This window comes from Pinus tabuliformis, chromosome 4_1 (assembly GCF_031772625.1).
Source record: "Pinus tabuliformis cultivar Carrire ecotype Pingquan chromosome 4_1, CPIR1, whole genome shotgun sequence".
In the NCBI taxonomy this organism is placed as follows: Eukaryota; Viridiplantae; Streptophyta; class Pinopsida; order Pinales; family Pinaceae; genus Pinus; species Pinus tabuliformis.
This window is the reverse complement of record NC_142303.1, coordinates 258,838,132-258,856,700: the sequence shown is the minus strand read 5'-3', so window position 1 is coordinate 258,856,700 and position 18,569 is coordinate 258,838,132.

The following is an 18,569-nucleotide window of genomic DNA, read 5'->3' as shown; positions in this document are numbered from 1 at the left end:
TCACACTAGAATTCTACAAAGTAGGGATAACATACACGTGACGACAAAAACACTTCCAACTCGAATTTCCTAAGCTAAGAAACTTTAATAAACTTAATTAACTAATTTTAAGTTGCAATGAGAATAGAATTCAAATTTAATTCACAGTTTAATTCAACGACAAATTAAACTAGAATTTCTTGTTTCCATTTCTCAACACTCCCTCTAAACAGGCAAGGGATTATCAACTACCCAGATCCTGTCTATGTGAAACTCGAATTTACATCTTGACAATGCCTTTGTCAATATGTAAGCATATTTCTCCTCTATGGGAATGTAATCTAGAAACATGAGCTGCCTCAATACATAATCCCTAACATCGTGATACCAGATATCAATATGCTTGGACCGATCATGAAAGACTATATTTTCAGAGAGTTTGATACAACTTTGATTATCACAATAAATCACTGTTAGATACATCTACTAACCAAACAAGCCAACCATCATATTACTCATCCAGATAGCCTCACATGCTTCCTAACTTGTAACCATGTACTCTACCTCCATCAAACTTAGCGCAATCGATCTTTGTTTCTTGATGTACCAAGAAACTATCACTGACCCAATACTAAAGATCCCTCCTGCTATACTCTTCCTCTTGGATGGACTCCCTTCCCAATCTACATAAGTAAATCCTTGAAGCTTCACTCTCTCTTTCAGTTTATACCATAATCCAAATTGAAAAGGAGAAGGAAAAAATTCATTTTCATGTAGATTCATATGAGTTTGGGTAACTTGCATAAGCTAAACATTTATTTTTAGGGGATCATTACCTCAACCACATTTATTGCCATTGTAACCTAAATTGCAACAACATCTCAACATTATTGAATTTCCACCCATTCACTCACCTAACAATGATGGTTGTGATCTTAATCCAAATTAGAATGGCATAAATACCACATGAAATAAGAATAATGGAAATATTGAAATACCATCACTATGTAAGATGTTGGCATTATGAGATAAGTGTTGTCCTTGATGGCAAACCTCACTGATGACAAATCATAGTACAGAAGGTCAGCAGCAAGGAATTGATGATCAGACTATAAGAAGAAGAGAAAGTTCATACACGCAGGTTCGTTAAGCCCAAGTCGTGTGTACACGCAGGTTGGCTTCAGAAAAAGCGCGTGTATGTGGAAAAGTACCTTTGGTCCATGGCGGTTAGTCCTTGGAAGTTGTGCCTATGGTTTCGGACCATTGTGTCTCGATGGGCGTGTCGATCCCTAGTTTTGAAGTTGATGGTATTGGATTTCTATGGTTTTGGCTCTTGGTATTGAACAAGGCCTAAGGCTATATAAGGAGAAGGAAATCATTAGGCAAGTGCATCTGAAATGTCTTGAATATCTGATGAAGCATTAGATCCAGTATGCAGGGTTATGGGTTGATGAAGCATTGCTTGATCTGAGCTAAGGAGAGATCTCACCTGTTGATGGAGAACTAGATCTAAGGAGAGATCGGGATCAAATGGTTTGAAATGAACTATCTTTATGATGCTTATTCTAGATCTACATACTGACGCATGTATTGTTCTATAAGTGTTATGAGTATGACTGATGTCTGGTACAGCTGCAAGTTATGAGAAATTATTTTTAGATCTGTACGCGGGTTGGCTTTGATAAAAGCGCGTATACACGCGGGTTTGATTCATCGAAGTAGCATATACATTGTAAATCTTAATATTTGAAGTTGCAGATGGATCTGATGGTTATTACAGAGTTCTGTGTCTGCTCTGTGTTCTGGTGACTGTTGTTAACAGGGTTTCAGTGATTCAGAGTTTGATGATTGTTTTGAGCTTCAATGATAGTTATGGGTCCAGTATGAAAATTGGATGAAAAGTGGCCTTACAGATTATGTGTTGTGCTTCAGTGTATCCAGTCTGAAAATTGATGAAACGTGGTACCTGGAGGAGAGAAGATTGTAGGCAAGCACCTACGTACTAGTATCTAAGCTAGTACAAAAGCTAAGGGAGATCTTTGGAGCATTGTAGCAGGTAGCAGCCTGTGTACTAGTAAATGGATCGGCTAGTACAAAAGCAAAGGGGGTTGTAGCTCCCGTACTGGTATAAGACTGCACCAGTACAAATATTGTAAAAGTATTTTCTTATTAAGAAGAAGATTGAGATGACTTGCAGCAGGTGGTTTTCACCCACATTGGGTTTCCACCTTATATCTTTGTGTTCATGTGTGTGGCTTTTGTGTGATGATCTGTTCTGTTATACTGCACCTGTTTACTGTTAATATGGTTAATAATGTTCTGATGCATTTACTGAAGATAAGCTAACTGAATCATAAGATTTCTGGATATACGCTAGTTGCTTTAGACACAGAAGCGTGTACACGCGGGTTCACTTAACTGAAGTAGCGTATATGTTTTTGAGCATTGAAAAAGTTTTATTGATCTGATAATACTGATTCACCCCCCCCTCTCAGTATTATTTCCAACAATTGGTATCGGAGCAGGTCCTTTGGTAGAAGCTTGATCGCTTGAAGGAGATCTGTGGAACAATGGGAAAGAAGCTTAAGAAGAAAGCTCATAAGAAGAAGAAGACATCTCAGAAGATCTATGACAGTGGGAGAGTCGATTGGGGATTAGGTATAAGAAGCTCTTCAGATTCAGAATCAGATTCAGAATCATTATCAGGTATGAATGTGTTATCCTCTCATGTTCCAGCCATATTTCCTTGTGAGACAGATGGAAGTGATAGTGAAACTACTGAACTTGCTCTTATGGGTGAACAAGAAGGAAATGAGATAGAAGCAGAATTTAGAAGACTAAGAAGCAAAATTAGAACTCAAGAAGATCTTCTGAACATAAAGGATGATACTGCTAAGGCTCAACGAGAGTTATTCAAGGAGAAATATCAAAAGTTGCAGGTTGAAGCAACTTCTCTAAGAAATGAAGTCAATGACAAAAACACAACCATCAAGAAACTCAAAGATAGATCCAGCTACTATGAAAATATTGAAGCTACAATCCTCTCACTAAAAGGAGATCTTGAAGAATCAAAGAAGCAGAATACAGATCTACTCCAAGCTACTGCAAAACAAGAAAACGAAGTCACCAGCTTAAAATCTCAACTAGAATGTGCCTTCCGAGTTCGTCAAATGCAGCAGGATCTGAATGAAGAACAAGAAAAGGAGATTCTCAAACTAAGGCATCAGTTGGAAGAAGGAAGGAAAGATGGAGAAGACATGAAGAAACAATGTCTAGAAAAGGAGGAACAACTTCAAGTTGAGGTAAATATCTTGAAAGGTAAATTAGAAGAAAAGGATAAACTTTTGAGATTTCAAGATAGTACTAAAGCCTTGGATGATATTCTTAATAGTCAAAGGTCTCCTGCTATCAAGACTGGTCTTGGTTTTCATGAATCTGTTAAAGGTGAATCTAGTTCACAAGGTGAGGCAAGGAACTCTAAAGAGAAATTTAAAATGATCGACAAGGAGATGAAAGGTCAACCCCATCAACAATCAAGGAAAGAGACTCCTCAAAGAAAATCTTTTACTCCTCCTATGAATAATGTTGAATGTTATGTATGTCATAATCTTGGACATGTTGCAGCTAGATGTGGAAGAAGAAGGGTTCAAGACCATCATGTAGAAAGATCATCACATTCAAGGTACTTTAATGGATATTGTTTTGCTTGCAATATGTTTGGTCACAAAGCTGCTGATTGCTACAGGAGGAACATGAAACATGTTAGATGTTATGCATGTAACAAGCTTGGACATATAGCAAAGGAATGCAGGAACAAAGGATGGACATCACACAAAAAGAAGAAAACCTCATCACACTTGAAGATATGGAGGAAGAAGGAAGTACAGTCAGCAAAATGTACTGAGACATAGCACAACACAGACATATCAAACTCAGAGGGAGCTGAAAGTGTAAAACTTCAGTGTCCTGAATCTCATACGCAAGTTCCTTAAAGGGAAGTCGCGTATATACGCGAGTTAAACACTGCAAAGTCGCGTATATGTCAGTCTGAGGAAAAGCAGTGGGGACAGGATCAGAAAAAGGATCTGATATGATTCAGTCTATTATTTGCTCTATTGATTACAGTCTGCTGAGGATGTGTGGAAATGTTTTGTTACTTGTATGATGACTAGAAGTGTTTTGATCCTAACTTGAGGATGATGATGTTTTGATGCTTATTGCTGATATATGCATGATCAGATCTAACAGATGGCACTGGTTGAGGGGGAGCATATGCCTTTAATAATTCATTGTTGGCATTACGGTTAATAATCCTTGGTGATGATTCTTATATGGCTAAATGATATATCTTGCTATGATGTGGTTGTGAGTTGTCTATGATAAAATCTCATATGATTCTTGGGGTTACATAGTTGATGATCAGATCAGATTTATGGTTGATTCTTTGATGATGCATATATTGTGATTACATGGTGATCTTCATAAGGACAAGGAGAAGTACAAAGCTTGAATATACATCTTCCTCACTTGATGATGGGTCACTCATATACTGCTGTTGTCATATGCATAAAAATCATACAGTTATGATGCAGGCACTCTTGTGGATAAGGATTGTTGCTGTTGATGATATCAAGAAGTTTTGTCAAATGAGCTTGAGCTCAAGATACATAATGCTGATACATGGATGACTACTCAAAGTTGCTTTATTGGAGACATGGTGATGATTTCTTATCTATATGATGATAGGTTTTGATGCAGATGTTCCCAAGTAATGATACTTGGATCATGTAGAGCTTGATGAAATGGCTATGGTGGTTTCACACATGATACAATGTGAATGACTCTGAATTCTGTTCAAAGGGATGAATTGATGCAGACATACCTTGTTATAGGTTGATGACCTATTCTCTACAGGACATTTACAGGTTGCTGATATGGAAATTTTTGTACGCGTGTTGTGTAAAGGATATCCGCGTGCATATGCCGTTTTACAAGGGGATAGTCACGTATATGGTGTACGCGTGTTGCGTAAGGGATATCTGCGTATATACGCTTGTTTATGTGTATACAGACGCGTATATGGAGATTTGAAGGAAATCAGCAGGGACAGATGTTGGTTGCAGAAAGTCTGATATAGGTCTGACAGAGATCATCTGGCACAGTTTCAGGGGGAGCAGATAATCTTCCAATGATGCATTGTTGGCATTATCTTAAAGCTTTTGGTTCTAGTTCACATTTGGAGTTGATTTCAGGAGGAACAAAGGCGAAAGGAGAACAGAAGGATCTCTTGGTTGCTGATCTGAATGGTGATTATCAGATGCTGCTAGTGACTTTCATAAGTCTTGGTCTAGTTATTTCGTCTCTATGTCATATATCTCTTTTATGGTATCTCTTTCATGGTGTCAAGGTCATGTAACGGCCTATTTTGGTTTCCCCACTATGCCTGGGATGATTGATGCAATATGATTGGTTGTCATATGTAAACTTTTGATGTATCCCCACTTGGTTGGGTGGATGAGTCAATTTTTGTATATCCTCACTTAGTTGAGAGATGGATGTATGAGTCTTTGGTGATAGGAAGGTCTTTTATGATGTATAGAGTCATGTTCTTCTTGAAGAACATCTTTTGCAGATCTTGCCTACAGTCAGGAAGAGCATGAATAGCACACTTCAGCAGTACAGAGACTTGGCATGTACTCAGGGGGAGCATTGACAGATTGGTACACCTTGGCATATACAAAGGGGGAGATTATTCAGAGATTTCAGCAGGTACTCAGGGGGAGTATGGACAGTGGAATGATTCAGCAAAGGAAGAGAATATCTTGGTCCACCCTTTGCCCTTGATGTCAAAGGGGGAGAGTGATTTGGTGTTGTTGCCATCAAGTCCAAAGGGGGAGATTGTTGGCATTATGATGCATGTGTTGTACTTGATGGCAACCCTCTCATATCTCACTTATGTATAACTGGATGAATCTTCAGACGAGATATCAGATGTAACTGATGGAGGATAGCTCAAAGGAATCAGATGATGAATCTTCAGAAGAGATATCAGATGTGACTGATGGAAGAATATCTCACTTATGTATAACTGGATGAATCTTCAGAAGAGATATCAGATGTGACTGATGGAGGACAGCTCAAAGGAATCAGATGATGAATCTTCAGAAGAGATATCAGATGTGACTGATGGAGGACAGCTCAAAGGAATCAGATGCTAATTCTAAGTGTGACAAGTTAGCTTTGCCATCAAGTCCAAAGGGGGAGATTGTTGGCATTATGAGATAAGTGTTGTCCTTGATGGCAAACCTCACTGATGACAAATCATAGTACAGAAGGTCAGCAGCAAGGAATTGATGATCAGACTATAAGAAGAAGAGAAAGTTCATACACGCAGGTTCGTTAAGCCCAAGTCGTGTGTACACGTAGGTTGGCTTCAGAAAAAGCGCGTGTATGTGGAAAAGTACCTTTGGTCCATGTCGGTTAGTCCTTGGAAGTTGTGCCTATGGTTTCGGACCATTGTGTCTCGACGGGCGTGTCGATCCCTAGTTTTGAAGTTGATGGTATTGGATTTCTATGGTTTTGGCTCTTGGTATTGAACAAGGCCTAAGGCTATATAAGGAGAAGGAAATCATTAGGCAAGTGCATCTGAAATGTCTTGAATATCTGATGAAGCATTAGATCCAGTATGCAGGGTTATGGGTTGATGAAGCATTGCTTGATCTGAGCTAAGGAGAGATCTCACCTGTTGATGGAGAACTAGATCTAAGGAGAGATCGGGATCAAATGGTTTGAAATGAACTATCTTTATGATGCTTATTCTAGATCTACATACTGACGCATGTATTGTTCTATAAGTGTTATGAGTATGACTGATGTCTGGTACAGCTGCAAGTTATGAGAAATTATTTTTAGATCTGTACGCGGGTTGGCTTTGATAAAAGCGCGTATACACGCGGGTTTGATTCATCGAAGTAGCGTATACATTGTAAATCTTAATATTTGAAGTTGCAGATGGATCTGATGGTTATTACAGAGTTCTGTGTCTGCTCTGTGTTCTGGTGACTGTTGTTAACAGGGTTTCAGTGATTCAGAGTTTGATGATTGTTTTGAGCTTCAATGATAGTTATGGGTCCAGTATGAAAATTGGATGAAAAGTGGCCTTACAGATTATGTGTTGTGCTTCAGTGTATCCAGTCTGAAAATTGATGAAACGTGGTACCTGGAGGAGAGAAGATTGTAGGCAAGCACCTACGTACTAGTATCTAAGCTAGTACAAAAGCTAAGGGAGATCTTTGGAGCATTGTAGCAGGTAGCAGCCTGTGTACTAGTAAATGGATCGGCTAGTACAAAAGCAAAGGGGGTTGTAGCTCCCGTACTGGTATAAGACTGCACCAGTACAAATATTGTAAAAGTATTTTCTTATTAAGAAGAAGATTGAGATGACTTGCAGCAGGTGGTTTTCACCCACATTGGGTTTCCACCTTATATCTTTGTGTTCATGTGTGTGGCTTTTGTGTGATGATCTGTTCTGTTATACTGCACCTGTTTACTGTTAATATGGTTAATAATGTTCTGATGCATTTACTGAAGATAAGCTAACTGAATCATAAGATTTCTGGATATACGCTAGTTGCTTCAGACACAGAAGCGTGTACACGCGGGTTCACTTAACTGAAGTAGCGTATATGTTTTTGAGCATTGAAAAAGTTTTATTGATCTGATAATACTGATTCACCCCCCCCCCCTCTCAGTATTATTTCCAACAATTGGTATCGGAGCAGGTCCTTTGGTAGAAGCTTGATCGCTTGAAGGAGATCCGTGGAACAATGGGAAAGAAGCTTAAGAAGAAAGCTCATAAGAAGAAGAAGACATCTCAGAAGATCTATGACAGTGGGAGAGTCGATTGGGGATTAGGTATAAGAAGCTCTTCAGATTCAGAATCAGATTCAGAATCATTATCAGGTATGAATGTGTTATCCTCTCATGTTCCAGCCATATTTCCTTGTGAGACAGATGGAAGTGATAGTGAAACTACTGAACTTGCTCTTATGGGTGAACAAGAAGGAAATGAGATAGAAGCAGAATTTAGAAGACTAAGAAGCAAAATTAGAACTGAAGAAGATCTTCTAAACATAAAGGATGATACTGCTAAGGCTCAACGAGAGTTATTCAAGGAGAAATATCAAAAGTTGCAGGTTGAAGCAACTTCTCTAAGAAATGAAGTCAATGACAAAAACACAACCATCAAGAAACTCAAAGATAGATCCAGCTACTATGAAAATCTTGAAGCTACAATCCTCTCACTAAAAGGAGATCTTGAAGAATCAAAGAAGCAGAATACAGATCTACTCCAAGCTACTGCAAAACAAGAAAACGAAGTCACCAGCTTAAAATCTCAACTAGAATGTGCCTTCCGAGTTCGTCAAATGCAGCAGGATCTGAATGAAGAACAAGAAAAGGAGATTCTCAAACTAAGGCATCAGTTGGAAGAAGGAAGGAAAGATGGAGAAGACATGAAGAAACAATGTCTAGAAAAGGAGGAACAACTTCAAGTTGAGGTAAATATCTTGAAAGGTAAATTAGAAGAAAGGATAAACTTTTGAGATTTCAAGATAGTACTAAAGCCTTGGATGATATTCTTAATAGTCAAAGGTCTCCTGCTATCAAGACTGGTCTTGGTTTTCATGAATCTGTTAAAGGTGAATCTAGTTCACAAGGTGAGGCAAGGAACTCTAAAGAGAAATTTAAAATGATCGACAAGGAGATGAAAGGTCAACCCCATCAACAATCAAGGAAAGAGACTCCTCAAAGAAAATCTTTTACTCCTCCTATGAATAATGTTGAATGTTATGTATGTCATAATCTTGGACATGTTGCAGCTAGATGTGGAAGAAGAAGGGTTCAAGACCATCATGTAGAAAGATCATCACATTCAAGGTACTTTAATGGATATTGTTTTGCTTGCAATATGTTTGGTCACAAAGCTGCTGATTGCTACAGGAGGAACATGAAACATGTTAGATGTTATGCATGTAACAAGCTTGGACATATAGCAAAGGAATGCAGGAACAAAGGATGGACATCACACAAAAAGAAGAAAACCTCATCACACTTGAAGATATGGAGGAAGAAGGAAGTACAGTCAGCAAAATGTACTGAGACACAGCACAACACAGACATATCAGACTCAGAGGGAGATGAAAGTGTAAAACTTCAGTGTCCTGAATCTCATACGCAAGTTCCTTAAAGGGAAGTCGCGTATATACGCGAGTTAAACACTGCAAAGTCGCGTATATGTCAGTCTGAGGAAAAGCAGTGGGGACAGGATCAGAAAAAGGATCTGATATGATTCAGTCTATTATTTGCTCTATTGATTACAGTCTGCTGAGGATGTGTGGAAATGTTTTGTTACTTGTATGATGACTAGAAGTGTTTTGATCCTAACTTGAGGATGATGATGTTTTGATGCTTATTGCTGATATATGCATGATCAGATCTAACAGATGGCACTGGTTGAGGGGGAGCATATGCCTTTAATAATTCATTGTTGGCATTACGGTTAATAATCCTTGGTGATGATTCTTATATGGCTAAATGATATATCTTGCTATGATGTGGTTGTGAGTTGTCTATGATAAAATCTCATATGATTCTTGGGGTTACATAGTTGATGATCAGATCAGATTTATGGTTGATTCTTTGATGATGCATATATTGTGCTTACATGGTGATCTTCATAAGGACAAGGAGAAGTACAAAGCTTGAATATACATCTTCCTCACTTGATGATGGGTCACTCATATACTGCTGTTGTCATATGCATAAAAATCATACAGTTATGATGCAGGCACTCTTGTGGATAAGGATTGTTGCTGTTGATGATATCAAGAAGTTTTGTCAAATGAGCTTGAGCTCAAGATACATAATGCTGATACATGGATGACTACTCAAAGTTGCTTTATTGGAGACATGGTGATGATTTCTTATCTATATGATGATAGGTTTTGATGCAGATGTTCCCAAGTAATGATACTTGGATCATGTAGAGCTTGATGAAATGGCTATGGTGGTTTCACACATGATACAATGTGAATGACTCTGAATTCTGTTCAAAGGGATGAATTGATGCAGACATACCTTGTTATAGGTTGATGACCTATTCTCTACAGGACATTTACAGGTTGCTGATATGGAAATTTTTGTACGCGTGTTGTGTAAAGGATATCCGCGTGCATACGCCGTTTTACAAGGGGATAGTCACGTATATGGTGTACGCGTGTTGCGTAAGGGATATCTGCGTATATACGCTTGTTTATGTGTATACAGACGCGTATATGGAGATTTGAAGGAAATCAGCAAGGACAGATGTTGGTTGCAGAAAGTCTGATATAGGTCTGACAGAGATCATCTGGCACAGTTTCAGGGGGAGCAGATAATCTTCCAATGATGCATTGTTGGCATTATCTTAAAGCTTTTGGTTCTAGTTCACATTTGGAGTTGATTTCAGGAGGAACAAAGGCGAAAGGAGAACAGAAGGATCTCTTGGTTGCTGATCTGAATGGTGATTATCAGATGCTGCTAGTGACTTTCATAAGTCTTGGTCTAGTTATTTCGTCTCTATGTCATATATCTCTTTTATGGTATCTCTTTCATGGTGTCAAGGTCATGTAACGGCCTATTTTGGTTTCCCCACTATGCCTGGGATGATTGATGCAATATGATTGGTTGTCATATGTAAACTTTTGATGTATCCCCACTTGGTTGGGTGGATGAGTCAATTTTTGTATATCCTCACTTAGTTGAGAGATGGATGTATGTATGAGTCTTTGGTGATAGGAAGGTCTTTTATGATGTATAGAGTCATGTTCTTCTTGAAGAACATCTTTTGCAGATCTTGCCTACAGTCAGGAAGAGCATGAATAGCACACTTCAGCAGTACAGAGACTTGGCATGTACTCAGGGGGAGCATTGACAGATTGGTACACCTTGGCATATACAAAGGGGGAGATTATTCAGAGATTTCAGCAGGTACTCAGGGGGAGTATGGACAGTGGAATGATTCAGCAAAGGAAGAGAATATCTTGGTCCACCCTTTGCCCTTGATGTCAAAGGGGGAGAGTGATTTGGTGTTGTTGCCATCAAGTCCAAAGGGGGAGATTGTTGGCATTATGATGCATGTGTTGTACTTGATGGCAACCCTCTCATATCTCACTTATGTATAACTGGATGAATCTTCAGACGAGATATCAGATGTAACTGATGGAGGATAGCTCAAAGGAATCAGATGATGAATCTTCAGAAGAGATATCAGATGTGACTGATGGAAGAATATCTCACTTATGTATAACTGGATGAATCTTCAGACGAGATATCAGATGTGACTGATGGAGGATAGCTCAAAGGAATCAGATGATGAATATTCAGAAGAGATATCAGATGTGACTGATGGAGGACAGCTCAAAGGAATCAGATGCTAATTCTAAGTGTGACAAGTTAGCTTTGCCATCAAGTCCAAAGGGGGAGATTGTTGGCATTATGAGATAAGTGTTGTCCTTGATGGCAAACCTCACTGATGACAAATCATAGTACAGAAGGTCAGCAGCAAGGAATTGATGATCAGACTATAAGAAGAAGAGAAAGTTCATACACGCAGGTTCGTTAAGCCCAAGTCGTGTGTACACGCAGGTTGGCTTCAGAAAAAGCGCGTGTATGTGGAAAAGTACCTTTGGTCCATGGCGGTTAGTCCTTGGAAGTTGTGCCTATGGTTTCGGACCATTGTGTCTCGACGGGCGTGTCGATCCCTAGTTTTGAAGTTGATGGTATTGGATTTCTATGGTTTTGGCTCTTGGTATTGAACAAGGCCTAAGGCTATATAAGGAGAAGGAAATCATTAGGCAAGTGCATCTGAAATGTCTTGAATATCTGATGAAGCATTAGATCCAGTATGCAGGGTTATGGGTTGATGAAGTTGCTTGATCTGAGCTAAGGAGAGATCTCACCTGTTGATGGAGAACTAGATCTAAGGAGAGATCGGGATCAAATGGTTTGAAATGAACTATCTTTATGATGCTTATTCTAGATCTACATACTGACGCATGTATTGTTCTATAAGTGTTATGAGTATGACTGATGTCTGGTACAGCTGCAAGTTATGAGAAATTATTTTTAGATCTGTACGCGGGTTGGCTTTGATAAAAGCGCGTATACACGCGGGTTTGATTCATCGAAGTAGCGTATACATTGTAAATCTTAATATTTGAAGTTGCAGATGGATCTGATGGTTATTACAGAGTTCTGTGTCTGCTCTGTGTTCTGGTGACTGTTGTTAACAGGGTTTCAGTGATTCAGAGTTTGATGATTGTTTTGAGCTTCAATGATAGTTATGGGTCCAGTATGAAAATTGGATGAAAAGTGGCCTTACAGATTATGTGTTGTGCTTCAGTGTATCCAGTCTGAAAATTGATGAAACGTGGTACCTGGAGGAGAGAAGATTGTAGGCAAGCACCTACGTACTAGTATCTAAGCTAGTACAAAAGCTAAGGGAGATCTTTGGAGCATTGTAGCAGGTAGCAGCCTGTGTACTAGTAAATGGATCGGCTAGTACAAAAGCAAAGGGGGTTGTAGCTCCCGTACTGGTATAAGACTGCACCAGTACAAATATTGTAAAAGTATTTTCTTATTAAGAAGAAGATTGAGATGACTTGCAGCAGGTGGTTTTCACCCACATTGGGTTTCCACCTTATATCTTTGTGTTCATGTGTGTGGCTTTTGTGTGATGATCTGTTCTGTTATACTGCACCTGTTTACTGTTAATATGGTTAATAATGTTCTGATGCATTTACTGAAGATAAGCTAACTGAATCATAAGATTTCTGGATATACGCTAGTTGCTTCAGACACAGAAGCGTGTACACGCGGGTTCACTTAACTGAAGTAGCGTATATGTTTTTGAGCATTGAAAAAGTTTTATTGATCTGATAATACTGATTCACCCCCCCCCCTCTCAGTATTATTTCCAACAATTGGTATCGGAGCAGGTCCTTTGGTAGAAGCTTGATCGCTTGAAGGAGATCCGTGGAACAATGGGAAAGAAGCTTAAGAAGAAAGCTCATAAGAAGAAGAAGACATCTCAGAAGATCTATGACAGTGGGAGAGTCGATTGGGGATTAGGTATAAGAAGCTCTTCAGATTCAGAATCAGATTCAGAATCATTATCAGGTATGAATGTGTTATCCTCTCATGTTCCAGCCATATTTCCTTGTGAGACAGATGGAAGTGATAGTGAAACTACTGAACTTGCTCTTATGGGTGAACAAGAAGGAAATGAGATAGAAGCAGAATTTAGAAGACTAAGAAGCAAAATTAGAACTGAAGAAGATCTTCTAAACATAAAGGATGATACTGCTAAGGCTCAACGAGAGTTATTCAAGGAGAAATATCAAAAGTTGCAGGTTGAAGCAACTTCTCTAAGAAATGAAGTCAATGACAAAAACACAACCATCAAGAAACTCAAAGATAGATCCAGCTACTATGAAAATCTTGAAGCTACAATCCTCTCACTAAAAGGAGATCTTGAAGAATCAAAGAAGCAGAATACAGATCTACTCCAAGCTACTGCAAAACAAGAAAACGAAGTCACCAGCTTAAAATCTCAACTAGAATGTGCCTTCCGAGTTCGTCAAATGCAGCAGGATCTGAATGAAGAACAAGAAAAGGAGATTCTCAAACTAAGGCATCAGTTGGAAGAAGGAAGGAAAGATGGAGAAGACATGAAGAAACAATGTCTAGAAAAGGAGGAACAACTTCAAGTTGAGGTAAATATCTTGAAAGGTAAATTAGAAGAAAAGGATAAACTTTTGAGATTTCAAGATAGTACTAAAGCCTTGGATGATATTCTTAATAGTCAAAGGTCTCCTGCTATCAAGACTGGTCTTGGTTTTCATGAATCTGTTAAAGGTGAATCTAGTTCACAAGGTGAGGCAAGGAACTCTAAAGAGAAATTTAAAATGATCGACAAGGAGATGAAAGGTCAACCCCATCAACAATCAAGGAAAGAGACTCCTCAAAGAAAATCTTTTACTCCTCCTATGAATAATGTTGAATGTTATGTATGTCATAATCTTGGACATGTTGCAGCTAGATGTGGAAGAAGAAGGGTTCAAGACCATCATGTAGAAAGATCATCACATTCAAGGTACTTTAATGGATATTGTTTTGCTTGCAATATGTTTGGTCACAAAGCTGCTGATTGCTACAGGAGGAACATGAAACATGTTAGATGTTATGCATGTAACAAGCTTGGACATATAGCAAAGGAATGCAGGAACAAAGGATGGACATCACACAAAAAGAAGAAAACCTCATCACACTTGAAGATATGGAGGAAGAAGGAAGTACAGTCAGCAAAATGTACTGAGACACAGCACAACACAGACATATCAGACTCAGAGGGAGATGAAAGTGTAAAACTTCAGTGTCCTGAATCTCATACGCAAGTTCCTTAAAGGGAAGTCGCGTATATACGCGAGTTAAACACTGCAAAGTCGCGTATATGTCAGTCTGAGGAAAAGCAGTGGGGACAGGATCAGAAAAAGGATCTGATATGATTCAGTCTATTATTTGCTCTATTGATTACAGTCTGCTGAGGATGTGTGGAAATGTTTTGCTACTTGTATGATGACTAGAAGTGTTTTGATCCTAACTTGAGGATGATGATGTTTTGATGCTTATTGCTGATATATGCATGATCAGATCTAACAGATGGCACTGGTTGAGGGGGAGCATATGCCTTTAATAATTCATTGTTGGCATTACGGTTAATAATCCTTGGTGATGATTCTTATATGGCTAAATGATATATCTTGCTATGATGTGGTTGTGAGTTGTCTATGATAAAATCTCATATGATTCTTGGGGTTACATAGTTGATGATCAGATCAGATTTATGGTTGATTCTTTGATGATGCATATATTGTGCTTACATGGTGATCTTCATAAGGACAAGGAGAAGTACAAAGCTTGAATATACATCTTCCTCACTTGATGATGGGTCACTCATATACTGCTGTTGTCATATGCATAAAAATCATACAGTTATGATGCAGGCACTCTTGTGGATAAGGATTGTTGCTGTTGATGATATCAAGAAGTTTTGTCAAATGAGCTTGAGCTCAAGATACATAATGCTAATACATGGATGACTACTCAAAGTTGCTTTATTGGAGACATGGTGATGATTTCTTATCTATATGATGATAGGTTTTGATGCAGATGTTCCCAAGTAATGATACCTGGATCATGTAGAGCTTGATGAAATGGCTATGGTGGTTTCACACATGATACAATGTGAATGACTCTGAATTCTGTTCAAAGGGATGAATTGATGCAGACATACCTTGTTATAGGTTGATGACCTATTCTCTACAGGACATTTACAGGTTGCTGATATGGAAATTTTTGTACGCGTGTTGTGTAAAGGATATCCGCGTGCATACGCCGTTTTACAAGGGGATAGTCACGTATATGGTGTACGCGTGTTGCGTAAGGGATATCTGCGTATATACGCTTGTTTATGTGTATACAGACGCGTATATGGAGATTTGAAGGAAATCAGCAAGGACAGATGTTGGTTGCAGAAAGTCTGATATAGGTCTGACAGAGATCATCTGGCACAGTTTCAGGGGGAGCAGATAATCTTCCAATGATGCATTGTTGGCATTATCTTAAATCTTTTGGTTCTAGTTCACATTTGGAGTTGATTTCAGGAGGAACAAAGGCGAAAGGAGAACAGAAGGATCTCTTGGTTGCTGATCTGAATGGTGATTATCAGATGCTGCTAGTGACTTTCATAAGTCTTGGTCTAGTTATTTCGTCTCTATGTCATATATCTTTTTTATGGTATCTCTTTCATGGTGTCAAGGTCATGTAACGGCCTATTTTGGTTTCCCCACTATGCCTGGGATGATTGATGCAATATGATTGGTTGTCATATGTAAACTTTTGATGTATCCCCACTTGGTTGGGTGGATGAGTCAATTTTTGTATATCCTCACTTAGTTGAGAGATGGATGTATGTATGAGTCTTTGGTGATAGGAAGGTCTTTTATGATGTATAGAGTCATGTTCTTCTTGAAGAACATCTTTTGCAGATCTTGCCTACAGTCAGGAAGAGCATGAATAGCACACTTCAGCAGTACAAAGACTTGGCATGTACTCAGGGGGAGCATTGACAGATTGGTACACCTTGGCATATACAAAGGGGGAGATTATTCAGAGATTTCAGTAGGTACTCAGGGGGAGTATGGACAGTGGAATGATTCAGCAAAGGAAGAGAATATCTTGGTCCACCCTTTGCCCTTGATGTCAAAGGGGGAGAGTGATTTGGTGTTGTTGCCATCAAGTCCAAAGGGGGAGATTGTTGGCATTATGATGCATGTGTTGTACTTGATGGCAACCCTCTCATATCTCACTTATGTATAACTGGATGAATCTTCAGACGAGATATCAGATGTAACTGATGGAGGATAGCTCAAAGGAATCAGATGATGAATCTTCAGAAGAGATATCAGATGTGACTGATGGAAGAATATCTCACTTATGTATAACTGGATGAATCTTCAGACGAGATATCAGATGTGACTGATGGAGGATAGCTCAAAGGAATCAGATGATGAATATTCAGAAGAGATATCAGATGTGACTGATGGAGGACAGCTCAAAGGAATCAGATGCTAATTCTAAGTGTGACAAGTTAGCTTTGCCATCAAGTCCAAAGGGGGAGATTGTTGGCATTATGAGATAAGTGTTGTCCTTGATGGCAAACCTCACTGATGACAAATCATAGTACAGAAGGTCAGCAGCAAGGAATTGATGATCAGACTATAAGAAGAAGAGAAAGTTCATACACACAGGTTCGTTAAGCCCAAGTCGTGTGTACACGCAGGTTGGCTTCAGAAAAAGCGCGTGTATGTGGAAAAGTACCTTTGGTCCATGGCGGTTAGTCCTTGGAAGTTGTGCCTATGGTTTCGGACCATTGTGTCTCGACGGGCGTGTCGATCCCTAGTTTTGAAGTTGATGGTATTGGATTTCTATGGTTTTGGCTCTTGGTATTGAACAAGGCCTAAGGCTATATAAGGAGAAGGAAATCATTAGGCAAGTGCATCTGAAATGTCTTGAATATCTGATGAAGCATTAGATCCAGTATGCAGGGTTATGGGTTGATGAAGTTGCTTGATCTGAGCTAAGGAGAGATCTCACCTGTTGATGGAGAACTAGATCTAAGGAGAGATCGGGATCAAATGGTTTGAAATGAACTATCTTTTTTATGCTTATTCTAGATCTACATACTGACGCATGTATTGTTCTATAAGTGTTATGAGTATGACTGATGTCTGGTACAGCTGCAAGTTATGAGAAATTATTTTTAGATCTGTACGCGGGTTGGCTTTGATAAAAGCGCGTATACACGCGGGTTTGATTCATCGAAGTAGCGTATACATTGTAAATCTTAATATTTGAAGTTGCAGATGGATCTGATGGTTATTACAGAGTTCTGTGTCTGCTCTGTGTTCTGGTGACTGTTGTTAACAGGGTTTCAGTGATTCAGAGTTTGATGATTGTTTTGAGCTTCAATGATAGTTATGGGTCCAGTATGAAAATTGGATGAAAAGTGGCCTTACAGATTATGTGTTGTGCTTCAGTGTATCCAGTCTGAAAATTGATGAAACGTGGTACCTGGAGGAGAGAAGATTGTAGGCAAGCACCTACGTACTAGTATCTAAGCTAGTACAAAAGCTAAGGGAGATCTTTGGAGCATTGTAGCAGGTAGCAGCCTGTGTACTAGTAAATGGATCGGCTAGTACAAAAGCAAAGGGGGTTGTAGCTCCCGTACTGGTATAAGACTGCACCAGTACAAATATTGTAAAAGTATTTTCTTATTAAGAAGAAGATTGAGATGACTTGCAGCAGGTGGTTTTCACCCACATTGGGTTTCCACCTTATATCTTTGTGTTCATGTGTGTGGCTTTTGTGTGATGATCTGTTCTGTTATACTGCACCTGTTTACTGTTAATATGGTTAATAATGTTCTGATGCATTTACTGAAGATAAGCTAACTGAATCATAAGATTTCTGGATATACGCTAGTTGCTTTAGACACAGAAGCGTGTACACGCGGGTTCACTTAACTGAAGTAGCGTATATGTTTTTGAGCATTGAAAAAGTTTTATTGATCTGATAATACTGATTCACCCCCCCCCCTCTCAGTATTATTTCCAACATAAGACTCTCTTATATCCACTTTGGACCCCCAACATTGTTCCTTTTAGTTTCCTAATTTCCAGCACAATGTCTTATTTCAATAATTTTCTATTTTTGGCAAATTTTCAGTTCCTAAACATTCGGTGCCGTTTTGAGACCCTAAATGGTGTTTTTTTAGAAACGGGAAACTTGGAAGCCAACAATTTTTTTGCAGTAAAAATATGTTGTCCCCATATAGACATTTCTAATGACGTATCACGTGTGCCAAACATACATCGTATGCCAAATTTATGACCCTCGGAAGTTGACATTCCAACTAACCCTAGCGGGCC